The 14,993-nt window shown below is 34.7% G+C and overlaps 1 protein-coding gene and 1 long non-coding RNA gene across 3 annotated transcripts in view; one reads left to right on the plus strand and one right to left on the minus strand.

Annotated features, from left to right (window-relative positions):
* DGKB (diacylglycerol kinase beta) overlaps window positions 1-14,993 on the minus strand; it is an 835,840-nt gene that overhangs the window by 602,829 nt on the left and 218,018 nt on the right. The gene's annotated exons all lie outside the window — the stretch shown is intronic.
* LOC129145322 (uncharacterized) overlaps window positions 1-14,993 on the plus strand; it is a 56,688-nt gene that overhangs the window by 18,164 nt on the left and 23,531 nt on the right. The window contains exon 2 of the long non-coding RNA XR_008550743.1: window positions 6,037-6,174. This is a non-coding gene — a long non-coding RNA (uncharacterized LOC129145322). The remainder of the gene's footprint in view (window positions 1-6,036; window positions 6,175-14,993) is intronic.

Genomic DNA, 14,993 nt, shown 5'->3' on the forward strand with positions numbered 1-14,993 from the left:
TAGAGCAAATGATATAAGGTCAAACTCGTTTTTAATTTTTAATTTTGAACAATATACCCATGATTTTGGTGAGAAAATTTTCAAATATAAAGAATATATAAAATATAAAAATCACCAACCAGATTCCAATGGTTTCAATCAATATCCCATAAATATTCTTTATTTTTACATACATGTGTATTCACCTACTTTCAATGTATATGCACGACAACTTAATTTTAAGTTGGACTATTTCTAAATCTAGAATATCTAGATTTAGAAATCTAGATATCTCTAGATTGAATATCTCTGACTTGAGTGAAATTATTTAAGTCATTTAGTTTCTTTAAACAAATATAAATCAGTAGATTTAATAATGGCATTATTTATGTACTCTGTTAGTAACTTATTTGAAATATTGGCACACTGGTACCAATTGGTACATAAATTGGTACAATTTTCACACAAAAATGGAACAAAAATTCTGTTAGCTAATCAATATATGGAAAAATAGAATGCTGAATTAAGAAAATAAAAAATACATTAGTGATATAAAAACATTTTTAGTAACAGCATTTTTTGACATCTTTGTTTGAATTAAATTCTACTAGTACAGATAGCTTATAAAAGAGGTTTCTGAATTTCTTTAGATGAAGATGAAGAGGTATACCCAGCTATCCTGCAGCATGACAAATATACACACATACACACACACACACTTACACTTGAGAAACCTGCTTAGAAAATGAGGAGAAACCTGAGTTTCTCTGCTCTGTCTCACACTTTTCAGTTGCCTTATCCACTTCTCTTTAATCAGGAGTTATTAAAATTGAACTCATGGATTATATCTGTACATATGCATTTGCTCTAGTGCTTTTTGTGGAGATGTTAGTTAATATAACATAGCACTAGAAACAGCATAAATATGTATATATATATATGTACTTCACATCCAATTAAATCTATTAAGTAAATAATATAAGTATATTATTTTCTTTCACCCATATTAATGTATAAGAAATATTTAATGTATAAGAATCCCAGTTTGCTTATCTAGAAATCTGATTACAATGAGGAAAGGCATTATATATTCTAGAGTAAAGTAATATAATGCTATTAGTATATAATACTAAATATTAATATATAGCATATAATAAGACACATGATAAAAATATGGGGAGATTGTTATGAAAGACTGAAATCATCTGAAAGACTACTCTTTTTAGTAACAACTGAAAAAGGTAACAAATGCAACAAAATTCATTGTACCCTGAGCTTTGCAGAGTTATTCAAAATAATTCCCCCCACATAGATTTATTATTAGACACAATATAAAGTCTTAGATCACAGAGTCCCTGCATGTAAATTTTTGAGGTTTTTTTTTTCTCCAAAATAAGTAGAAGGAAAAAATAGCTTTGCAATATTTTCCCTTCCCAAACTCTTTATTCATCTGCTAGCTTACCGAAAAAGAAAAAAAAAATGAACATGAGATATGCTGTATAATTCCATAAGGATGTAAGCACGTGAAAGGATTTTTCTTCTGTGTATAGAAAATGATACTCACTTCCTAGAGAGGAGTTTAATGTAAAATTAAGAAGTAGATGGAATTGTGTTAAAATGAATTTCCCTGAAAGCCATGGACAGCATACAAAAAATCATATATTGTTACAATAGTTTGATAAACACATAAGAGAAGTGATGAAGAAATGAAAAAGTTTCTTCCTCTGAAGCTAACTTGCCCTCTAGAACCATCTAATTCTTTTCAAACAACTTCATTGAATGCTAAATGCTATTTCTTCTTTTTCAGAAAGACTACTTATATCTACACAAAACGTAGCTTCAAACCTAGATATACTTAACCATTCACTTTTTAAAAGACATCATGCTTTCTCTTATGTAACCACATGTATAACTAAATACTACATATCTAAAATGCATTAATATTCCCTTCTTTGTATAATACAAATGTAAGTTGTATAATACAGATGTCAACTGCAAGTTGACATGTCTTGTGTTTTCACAGTAAATAGTGTAAAACTCTTAAGATCATTGTCAACCTTGTTAAAAATTGTCAATAAAGGTCACTGTGAAATTTATGTGAATAAATATGTGCAACATGCTGAATATGGTAGCTTTGTGTGTGTGTGTCTGCACAGACACACTATTCTTATCTCAGAATGACCAGTATTAAGGTAAAAAGAAATCTTTCCTAACATGCTATTAAGCATCCTCTGTAATAAGACCTTTATAGCTATTATGCCAATATCTTTGCCTACACTACTTAGAAGAATCCATCTTGAATTCACCCAACTTATCTAATGTTGTTTTTTTTTAATTTCTTAGGTTTTTCATGTTTATTAAGTATCAGTGCTGTTATATCACTTTTGTGTTGTTTTTATTAAAAGTTGTAATAAATCAACTCAATACAACGTGACTACCTCTCTGGACATTTGGTACAACTGCTACTTGAACTGTATCTAATGCTCAGTTCAGTGACATATAGACCTGTCTCCTCAACTAGCTAGCTAGGCTACGTATCTTGCCAAAGAATTTCTTTTAACTATACTGTGTCTAGCACTACCATAATAGAAACCAACTTGTGATCAGTTGAAGCAAAACTTAGCCTATATTTCAACTTTTCTTATACACTGTATGTCATTTAACTAAGATCTATAAAATCTATCTAATTCTGTTTTCAGAAAAGAAAATTCAGTCCATGTCTGCAATTTCATTACCTCCATGCTTTTTATCTGCTAAGAACTGTGCTTTGTGTTGGGAAGGTGATTACAAAGACATGGATACTTTTAGACTGGCATGTGGAAAAAAATAAAATCTTATATGACTATCACAAATCAGGATGTTTTTCTCATGTAACAATGTCGGGATGCTGGTAGAAGTTCCCTAGCTACGTATCACATATTGTCACTGCAGTGTTTGATAATTCACATATGTGAATTATCACTACAATGTTATTGCTGAAATTCAGCCAATTTTCATCTCATTCTTATTCACATAATGTTTTGCAAATTCCATTTTGAGAAATCACTCTGCTGTTGCACTTCTACCACCCTCGTGTACAGTTTTTACTGGTTTGTGTGTGTCACTGGTTTATAACTTACATATAGCTCCATTTTAAAACATTCTCCAGGGGCCTCCCTGATAGCACAACAGGTTAGGACACAACCTATGAAGCACCAGTTCAAACCCTGGCCAGAGACCTACCCACATGGCACAGCAGACCTCTCCTGGCTTGCCCGCTGCTCCCCTCAGCAGTGTATTTCTTTCAGTCTCCCTGTTCTGTTCCCCATTCTGTCTCTGGTGAATCCTCTCACCCCTCACACCTCTGGCATGTACTCCAGTTCTTGTATGCATAAATAAATATATCTTTTTAAAAAAAAAGTTCTCCAGAAAATGAAGCTTGTGATAGATACCTAATGTTAATTTACTACAATAACTTCCAAATTAAACTTTTGCCAAGAAATTATTAAATAGTGCAGAGTTCTAAAAACAAAAGTCCCTGAAACTTTGGCAATATGTTGATCTGTTATGGCAGAAAATCATATAAGGGCAATTAAATTAGTCCCTTACATTTGAAGGACTGATTATTGAATTACATTTGTACATTTAATGTCAAATGTATATGAATATGTGTTCAAAAAAGAATTGATATTTGTGACAATGCTTACATACAGGGGAACACAGATTTTCATTACATCTAATTTTTGGTGATTTAGGGATTGTCCCAACAGAAGAGGAAAAAAAGTCAATAATATTTTATCAATAAAACATGCAAATATACAAATACAGTCTGGTAACAAAATACTTTGTCTAACCTTTATCCACTGAATCTGTAAACCATGCTAATCAAGAAAAACATCATGCCAAAAACAATTCAGAAGTGAACACTTCCACACTTCTTTAAAATTTTATCTGCATTCATAAATCACCATTAAAATTTACCAATAGCTTTATCTTTTCCTTTTACAATTATTCTAATGGTCCTGCATTGAAGTTTTGAGAGATTGCAAATAACATATTTATAAGATTATACATTTTATTACATAATGTATAAGTTGGTGAAAACACCTTATAAACTACTTTTTTGTTGAGTATAAAAAATTTTAAAAAGAGGGCCTCCCTGGTGGCACAAGGGGTTAAGCACCACACTATGAAGCAATTCACAGCCACTGCAGCATGAGTTCCATCTCTGGCCGGCCAGGGAGAAACCCATATGGCGAGGCAGACCTCTCCTGGCTCGCCCGCTGCTCCCCTCAGCAGTGTATTTTGTCAGTCTGCCTGTTCTGTTCCAGGCTCTGTCTCTGGTGAATCCTCTCACCCCCCACATCTCTGGCCTGTGCCCCAGCTCTTGTATGCATAAATAAATAAATCTTTAAATAAAAAATAAAAAAATTCAAAAAGAGAGTTATTTATTATATCATGTGACCTATTAACATATTTCACAAAATAATTTTGTTTTCCTCCTATTGCATTCATTAATATTCATGCATATATTTTTAGATTATGGGCTATAGGTTAAAATAACCCCCAGGTCATTTGATTTTTTATCAAAAGCCAACAACACTTTTTTTTTAAAGATTTATTTATTTATTTACACAAGCACTGGGTATAGTCAGAAGCGCCGGAGGGTGAGAGAATTCACCAGAGCCAGAGTGGGGAACAGAACAGGCAGACTGACAAAACACACTGCTGTGGGTATCAGCGGGCGTGGCAGGAGAGGTCTGTCCTGTCATGTGGGACCCTCGCAGGTGGCCGGGGATTGAACCGGCAATGCAGAGGCTGCGGGCAACTTTGCAGCCCATCGTTCAACTGCTGCGCCACCAGGGGAGGCCCAAAAGCCAACAACACTTTTTATTTAAATGCTACCATCTCTATGAATCATAACATTTTAGCTCAAAAGACCCTGCTTTTATTTGGAATAATAAATGACATACGCATGATCTCTTGTTACTAGTCTTAACAGAGTGCTATACAGATCATTGATATTTGTTTTTTTTGAAAGAAGTGATGTTTATTAAGGGCTCCCAGTTCATAGTAATTAGCTCTTCCCTAATAGTGACAAACAAAAGTGACATATATAAAAAAAAATTTCAAAATATTCATGACCTGACTGAAAAATATCCTGTTCCAAAAGCCTGATTTGCCTCTGTTAGCTAGCCAAATCTGTCTAATGAAACAATTTAATATGATAATATATTCAGTAAAATGAATGCGGTCAGATAAATCACTTGAAAGAGATAAACTGTTTTCATCATTTCAGATGGCAGTTTGCTTCCTTAACATTAAACACTTAAGTCTTCTTTAAACTATTTGGGAATTTCATAACTTCATATTGTCAGAAACTTTTAAATGAATTCATGTATTCCTTCTAAATATTTATATCCTCAGAAGATTCTAATCCAAGTCATAAAACTAACCTAGGCTATAAAATCCAAAGAATATGCCTATGAAACTAAATATTTATATTGGTAAACAAATTTTTAAAATAAAAGAGTTTCTTTTATCCAAAAAAAAAAAAAATCCATGCTTAAAAATCCCTACAGCTGGGAAGAAAAATCAAGCAATGGTAAATTAACCCTGTGCTGAAATAATTTTGCCACATAAGTCTGGTATGACAAGTTGAAATTCTTTTTAAGTGAAATAATCCAGAAGCTGTCAATGTAAGTAACAAATGACAATTCTATTTGATCCTTGTTTTCTCACATAATAGGATTCTAGTTTTTAAAAATTACATTTAATGAATATTTATCTAGTTCATCTTGCACAGCATACTCAAAAGCTTCATATTAGCAATTCTGATCTTCGTAAGATGTCAATTTGGTTTCTATTAAAAAACTACATTCCTCAGAATCTTTATGAGAGTTCATAACTGGGGAACATAATTTGTATTGAATGATTAAAGTGGCAATTTTAAGGAAATGACATTTAAACTGAATCAGCCAGAGTATGGAAAAGGTGGTTTCAGTTAGAGAGGATAGTAGTGGGTGGGAAGAATTGTACTTTTTAATAATAAATTAAAAGTTGGATATTTTTTTCTAGGGAGTGCTAGAGTTCTTCAAGGTCAAGTTGGAGCAGTAAGCAGAACTGAAATCACAAGAGACTTACAGATGGGAGTAAGAGAGGGGGGGATGTCATTCTAATACCATAAAAGCCTCTTGAAAGTATTTGCTCATGGAGGTAACTCTAATGTGGACTAACTTAAATTTATATGTTTAATTATAAAAGTAATATTGTCTAACAAAATACAATGGCATCAAAGTTAATGTCTTTTGAAGCTTCATATAAATTTTATAATCTTACCAGGCAGCTAAAACTTTGAGCTCTGTTTATAGCCTTTCTTTGCTTATACAACCTCAATATGTATAGAGGCTATGATTTACTAATTGTCTTTTCAAATAATATGATAACATGATACACATTCTATAATTTATCCTTTTTACTTTAAATATAGACTGGACATAAAAGCAATTATAATTCATTCTTTATAATGCTCAAAGAGCATTACCAAGTATGAAGTACAATTTACTCAACCACATACCTACTAATATTTACTTGTTCAAATTTCCCATTTTATACTACAATAAATAATGGTACAATAAACAACACTGTTTTATATCATTATATTCTAGTATTTTATTACTAAATATTGATATTATTTAAATAGGGGTTTTAATTTAAAAAGATGGGAAATTTGAATTTTAATGAGTTATGGCAAAATGTGTTCCAAATATTCCCATCATATATAGAATTCTAACAGTTTATAAGAAAGCAATTATCATGTACATTTGTAAATATTGGAAGCTATTACATGTTTTTAAAATTTTCAAGTCTGAGAGGTGAACTTTGGGTTACATTGCTGTTGGTGGGAGTGATTGTGGTTATCGTATCATTTCTATGACAGAATTTAAGATGGGCATCTTCTCACAGGCTCAGTCATTAGAATCATTTCTATAAATTGATCTTTTCCTGTTAAATTACTTCTATGGCTCTGTTATCTTTTTAACACTATTGTCTTCAGATCCTTAAAAATTAGAAAAATCAGCTCTTTGCCTATTTAATGAATGGAAGGTATTTTTTCCCAAAAAATCACTCACTTTTGAGTTTGATTAAGATATTTGTTGGGCCTCCCCGGTGGCGCAGTGGTTGAGCGCAGCCTCTGCAACGTTGGTTCAATCCCCGGCCGCCAGGCGAGGGTCCCACATGGTGCGCAGACCTTTCCTGTCGCCCGCTGCTCCCCTCAGCAGTGTACTTTGTCAGTCTGCCTGCTCTGTTCCCCGCTCTGGATCTGGTGAATTCTCTCACCTTCCCAAGCTTCTGACTGTACCCAGTGCTTGTATAAATAAATAAATAAATCTTTAAAAAATATATTTATTCATAAAAATATTTTATTTTTTTAAAGAAGGCAGCTTTTAAAAAAAAAGATTTATCTATTTATGCATACACGAACTGGGGTGTAGACAAGAGGTGCAGGAGGTGAAAGGATTCACCAGAGATTGAGGAGAAGAACAGGCAGACCTACTGAAATACACTCCTGAGGGGAGCAGCAGGCAAGAAAGAAGAGGTTGCTGTGCCATGTGGGTTGCTCCCAGGATGGCTGGGGATCGAACTAGTGCTTCAGTGACTATGGATAGCTTGACAGTGCTGTGTCTTTAACCCCTGAGCCACCAAGGAGTCCTCATAAAAATGTTTTAAATTTCTATATAATAAAACTGTCAAAGAAAATGTTTTGCAGTTTTCCTGCGAATATATTAGAAGCTAATAGTGTATGAAAGAAACAATTAAGTCATAAATATTTGGCAGCATTTGGGAACAGGCAAGAGGATTACCAGATGTCATTTCAGTGTAGTGACTGTGCACTGAATACCAGCTACAACCTAACTGGTGATTTTCTGGTTTTCCAGAGTTCTGTGCCTTTGTTCACCCCCTATTTATTATTGACCTATTTATTATTGCTGTAACTACCTACGTATAAAAGTTAATTCACAAAACTCATTTAAAAATCAACCAATGATCCTTCTCTGAGAAAATTTTAAAAGATCTTTGCCCAAGAGAATTACAAATTACTTATATACCACAACCCAAACATTAGTATGTATAGCTCTGTGCAACTTTGGACAATTTTGCATTTTTTGGTATATTCGTTTCTTCATTACTTTAACTAATCAACTTTTTAAACCTCACTACTTTAATTCTCTTTCAAATATTCCAGACATTTCACTACTTTCTTCATTAATCAATGAGTGAAATGAAATCTTAGCTATGTGGTTATTTTTTATTTCCTGGAAGCCATGTGTTTAACTTTAGCAGCTGCTTCCTAGGCAAGCGATTCCGGTGCTCTCAAATATAATAATCAAATTGAAAAGAAACAAAAATAAAAAAGCAGTGTAAATATGAACTTCCTTGAGATTACAAAAACAAATCAAGGATGAGTGAGAATAAGAATGAATCACTAATGTGGGTAGACAGGGATATACACTGAAGACTCAGATTCTACATGAAGACTAAACCTTCCTTTCCTACAATAGCAGAATGGAGGAGTGGGTGGGTTTGGATGGTCTCAAAGATTAATAGGTGATGCTGAATTTCCCATTTCAATGTCTGAATTCCTATTATATGTTTTTATGTGAAATATGAATATGGTAGTTCTGAAGTTGGTTGAAAAGTAATGACTGAAGTTTTAAGAAGAATGAAAAATCTATGCCATTTTAAATCACATAGAAGCAAAACAAACTTTCCACTAAAATGTATTAAGATTGTTAAAGTGAATTTATTTAGTGTAAACATGAATACACCACATGGTAAATTTATAATTATATATGTTATTTATAACTAAATATGCATTATATATAAAATAAACATGTATTATATTGATTATCTATGTTATAGAAAAGACTCAAGTGGCTGAAAGTATAAAAACATGCTGAATCAAGACGGGGAAAAAGTATTGCAAGCTCTTATACTAGGAAGCCAGGGAGGTGACACAGAAATATGGTGTGTGAGCTGAGCCTAGAGGGAACACAGTCCCCCAGAAGAACAGCCCCCACAAAGGACAGCTTCCCCTGCTCCAACAAGCCACTATCTAGAGGGCGCACACATGATCAGGGTTGCCAGATCTGATTCATCAAAGAATGGCCAAAACACAGATATCCTGACTTAAAAATATCATAAATCCAATTTTTTTGAAATTTCAGGTTTGAATTTTTGAGATTAAAAGTCAGACAGTGGTTTTCCCTGGAGGGATGGGGACAACCAGGAGGGGACACTAACAGTATTGCACAGAACATTCTACGTTTTGGTCTGGACTGGTTACATGGGGGTGTGTAGTTGACAAGCACATCCTAGAATCATGCAAAGTCTTAAGTGCTTATGCTCCCCAATATGAACACTTGATAAAGTAATATAGTAATAGCAATCATTCACTTTCATTCCCCTGTAACACCTAACACAGTGCTAATAATTATACTAATATTAGTGAGTAGCAAATGCTAGTGCTAGTGAACCACAAATGCATAGTAATGAAGAAAAATAGAGATGCATAGAACTCAAATTTTCTAGTTTCTTTAAATATTTAAGATGGAAGAATTTTATATATATATATACACACACATATATATATGTGTGTGTGTATATATACATATATGCACATATATATACATACACACACACACACACACACACACACACATATATATATATAGATAGATAGATAGAGAGAGAGAGAGAGAGAGAGAGAACCTGAATGGGTTTTACTAAGAGTGTACACTTGAAACAATGTGGTTTTTTTCTTAACCCCTGTGACCATTTGTACTTTTGAACAAATTAAAGTGTCAGAGTCCCTTTTTGGAAACCTTTTACAAAAGGAGGGAGGGAATCCCAACAGAGGTTAAATTGACATTTGTGTAAGTAGATTCAGTAGCTCCATAAACAATATCTAACTCTTTGTGTTATCTAATTAAGCTGCTAATAAATGTTTTCATTGAATGAGGCAGTTATAAATGTATTGTCTTTTCACTGTTCTGTTCTAAACTCAACTACCCAAAAAAAACACATAAATCAGTAAAATATGATTAACGATTAATAAAATGTCCCCATCCAATTTCTGGTATCTATCACAAAACAAACTTCTTATTAATGAATGTCATTATAAAAAAGAGTAGAAACTTAATTTTATGGCAAAGTTTCCTTCTAGATCAAGGGTCAACAAACTTTTTCTTAAAGGACAAAGTATCAAACTACCAAGGAAAATGGCATGAGGACCAAAAGGTCTCTGTAGCAACTATGCATCTTTACTATTACAGTGTAAGAGCCATAAACACTTTAGAAACACATGAACTCAGTCATATTTTCCAAACCAAGGATACCTCTGCTTTAAGCATAACTGAAGAATATTTTAATACATTATTTCTTTTTCTTATATCATTATATCTAGTCTTGAAACAAAATGAAATAGAGCTATCTAACCATCAGTTTTCTTCTGCACTACATTACTACAGGGGAAAAAGTATTCATCTTTGAGTGGTCATAGATTTCAGATTAGACTTTATGCTTGGGTAGCCCCTACATTATAAATAAAATCAATATGAAGCCATGGCAAACTGACCTTCTTCCTTACCTTAGAGTGTTTTCACACAACTTTAAAAAAGTCTGCATTTATCTTGCTGTGCTTCCCAAACATGGAGATAAATATGTTCCCCAACAGCCTGACTTTTTCTGAGGCAGCACTCAATTTATCACAGTTCCTAGCGCACATTTTCCAAAACCTGACAAAAACATCCCTGCAACCTTCAGAGGGGAAAAATAAACCCTCTTTCTCAGACTGTGTAAATTACCTCCAAGTATAGCTATGAATAAAATGAGAAATCCTGATTCATGCTTTCAGAACATCCCAAGTTCAGCAGAACTTAGACCACAAAGCAGGAAATAAAAAAGATGTTAAGTATTCTCATTTATGTCATATTTTTTTAAAAGAAGCCAATTATTGGAGATCTCTGAGCGGAACAGTATTAAGTTGGGGCTTAGCTATGTCTCCTAAGACTGCTTCCTTCAAATTAAGTAACACTAGAAAAAAGAAAACACCTAACTAATGACTTGGAACACAAAAGCGGAACCATTGTTGCCAGAAGGGCTTATAGTTAAATGCATTTATAGTTCTTGAGAGCACAGGAAAACACATTAACCCTGATTGGTTTAGAAGATTGCTGACTTAAAAGCTCCTGTCCTTAAGGGAAAAAATCTGGGCCAAGAAACTTGATGTTCCATCATGAGGAGAAGAGCCAAAACTAGTCTGTGTGAGAAGAAAAATAGACTATCTACAAGTAATGGCAGGAACGTCCCACTCACACTGCAATTATTTGCTCATGAACGTTGGAAGAACTATGGATACAACACAAATAAATTTCTCATAATCAAGGACCATCGTGTAGCCTGTATAAGAAAGCTACATAGAGGGCCTCCCCTGGTGGCTAAGCATTGAGTGCTGGGCTGCGAAGCTGCCCGCAGCCTCTGCAGGACCGGTTTGATCCCCGGCTGCCGGCGAGGGTCCCACATGGTGCTCAGACCTTTCCTGCCGTCCGCTGCTCCCCTCAGCAGTGTATTTTGTCAGTCTGCCTGTTCTGTTCCCCACTCTGGTTCTGGTGAATCCTCTCACCCTTCCGCGCTTCTGACTGTACCCAGTGCTTGTATAAATAAATAAATAAATCTTAAAAAAAAAAAAAAAGAAAGCTACATATATAACTTAATATAAACAGCTAATAAGATATATGTCAAAATGTGGGGTAAAAGAACCTGAGACTCAGGAGAAGAAAGGGTCTGCGGGGGGAAGGCATGTTTATAGTAGAAATCCAGAGTAGTGGCCCTTAAAGAGAGAATTTAGACAAGAATAAATCATAGTGTGGGGAGAATCTGTCCAGGGAAGGAGCAGAAAGCATTCCAGCCAGAGGAATTCAAGGAATATAAAAATGCACACAGAAAAACATAAAAAGCATACTGATTAAGTGGCTCAACATGTCTCACACATAAAGGAGATTTACTGGGAAAATATCAATAATAATTAATTGATAGCTAGTTTGTGCCAGAGCTCTGCTAAAATAATTTAATAGTTTTAGGCTTTATAACAATGATCGTAAGTGAGTTGCTATTTTTAATCCTATTTGAAAAATAGAAAATTGTTATTAAATAACGGAACTGATATCATATAACTAGTAAGTGGTAATGGTAGGAATCACTTAAATAGTTTGGCTGGTTAAAGAGTTTATTTATTTTTTTTTTTTTTTAGCCAAATGACAGGTCAAGGTGAATGTACAGTATATTCAAAAGTAAAAGCGGGCCTCCCCTGGTGGTGGCTGCGAAGCTGCCTGCAGCCTCTGCAGCGCAGGTTCGATCCCATAGTCCCACATGGTGCGCAGACGTCTCCTGACACGCCCGCTGCTCCCCCCAGCAGTGTATTTCGTCAGTCTGCCTGTTCTGTTCCCTGCTTTGGCTCTGGTGAATTCTCTCACCCTCCCATATTTCTGACTGTACCCATTGCTTGTATAAATAAGTAAATAAATCTTTAAAAAAAAAAAAGTAAAAGCAAAACAACACTGAATAATTTTGAGCGAGGACGTGGGGAAATTCAGAATGTTATATATGAAAGTCAGTAGTGAGAATTAAAAACAAAGGTATCAAACAAGGAATGAGAATGAGAAGACCTTGTAGCAGGTTAAGAGTACAATATAAGAGTCTGAAATTGTCTGGTTGGGGGGGCAGCAGTGGAAAGGAAAAGATAAATGTGAGTGAGAAGAGATAGGAAAGATCAAGTCAGAAATTGAATTAGCTAATCTGGAAATTAGAGAGCATTAGAAAGAGGGAACATGTCAAAATGGCTGGTCTTAGGCCTTCAGAAGGAACACTTGTGGAAGGATAAAAATAAACTCAGTTTTAATAATATTCTTGAGGAGTCAGTGGAATACATAAAAATATCTAGCAGGCAAATGAGAATGTCTCAAAATCCCTCAAATTCAACATATTGATACTGAATTCATTAAGGGCTACAAAAAAATGCCAGCAAACAATAGAACCTGCTCTAATTCTATCTTAACTGGTGCAAAGGTACTGTCTCTCTCTGTGAAAGTCAGAGATTTGGAGGTTACACTTGACTTCTCTATGCTCATATCCAAATCGTCAAAGTCATTATCAATTTTGCTCCATAAATATCACTTTGATTTACCTTTCTCTCCATTTACACCATTACTGTTGTAATCTGGGCTAAAATAATCACTCAGCTTTATTACTACAATGACTTGCTAATGGACTACCCCACATCCATCTGGCTGACCTACAATTCATCCTGTATACTGCAGCTAGAAGAATATCATCAAAACATAAAATTGATTATGTGACCTCCTTTAAAATGAACAAATATGTGCAAACGCAAAGGTTAAAGACAAAACAGGCTGTGCTATAGGGCCTTTCAGTTAAGCCATTCATTCCCATTCCAATGTGTAAGGTTTTCTTTCAGCCCTCAAATTTGCATTGCAATAGACATTTCACATGCTTTTCTACTTTTGCCTTTTTTATTAAAAGTAGCTTTATATGTTAAATTTGACATGATTACATTTTGTAAATTGACGTTACAAAGCACGTTTTACTTTGATAGTTTTATTTTAATATGATTTCAGTGAAGCAATACATATCACATTATATCCTATACCACAATATTATTAATATTAATAAATGTGCATTATTTACTCTGTAGCTTATTTTCTTTTGCTTATTTATATTTTAATTATTTTTTTTACTCTGTAGCTTATTTACTATTTTTGATTTATTCTCTAATCTCAATTTATCCTTCAGACTTCAGCTTATAAATCATTTTTTCATAATGCTTTTTAAGCTCTCTTTACTAGGTCAAATGGTACTATTGTAACAGGGTGGTCCCCAGGAAAGGGGAAGGTTCCAGGTTTCCTGCCCCACCTATAAGGAGGGTGTTGCTGAGCAGACAGAGAAGAAGCTGTAGAGGAGACTGAGGAAGGAAGAAAGCAGGAAGGAGAGCCAGAAGGAGACCTGGAGGAACAGAGAGACATGTGAAAAAAAGGTGCTTGACTTTTGGTGGTGGACTGGTTGACACAGATGTGGGTGAGAGACCGTGGGGAGGTGACAATGGCAGCTTTCATCTTGATTTTGATTTTGCTCTTTTCCTTCCAGACTTGTCTGGTTGTTTCTGATCCTTTACTGTGGGTCCCCACTGGAAGATGCTTTAGATTTGTGGCAGGCTTTGGGGCCTTGCTCTGGGCCAATCCTGCTTGGGTGGAGTTTTACCCATGAGGGGACAGGAAACTCTGGGTGCTTGATTTAGAAACTATATTCTTTGCCTTTCCTGTATTGTTTACTAATTGTATTAAGGTTCCTTCCCATTAAGTCTCATATGTTCTGTATTGATGCGGCGGATGGCAGAACCCATTTAGAGTAGGCAGGTTTGTGGGATCTGGGGTGCCCCTCTCCCTGCCCTGTAACACTATTATATTCTACCATTCAGTTGAGATGTGATTTCCTTCATTTTTAAAATTTGTTTTCCCTCTATTTCACCACAGTTCACACTTTAATTATTATTATATTTAATGTGTCAGTGAGACTTTGTCCTCCACCACCCTGAAACTGCCCTTTTCAAGGTTAACAAAGACCTGTCTTTCCTTATGCTGTGGTCAATTCTCAGTCACTCTGCCATTTCTGTCAGTAGCAACTAACACATTTCAACAGTCCTTTCTTGTTAAAAAACTTTGTTATTTGGCATCCAGGGATATATAATCTCCTTCTGTTCCTCCTTCCTTACCTTTGCAGAGACCTTCACTTCTTCTCTACTCCACCAAATGCTGGTTTACTGCAAGGTTCAACTCTAGACCTTCTTCTCCTCTATCTAAGTCCAGTGACCAGCTGACCACTCATGCCTCTAGGTCTATAAACAGCTCTCACAGTTTTGTCTCTAACAACTTTCCTTAATTTCAGCTTCAGATATCCAA

Source organism: Talpa occidentalis, unplaced genomic scaffold, assembly GCF_014898055.3.
Source record: "Talpa occidentalis isolate TD23 unplaced genomic scaffold, MPIMG_talOcc4v2.1, whole genome shotgun sequence".
Taxonomy (NCBI): domain Eukaryota; kingdom Metazoa; phylum Chordata; class Mammalia; order Eulipotyphla; family Talpidae; genus Talpa; species Talpa occidentalis.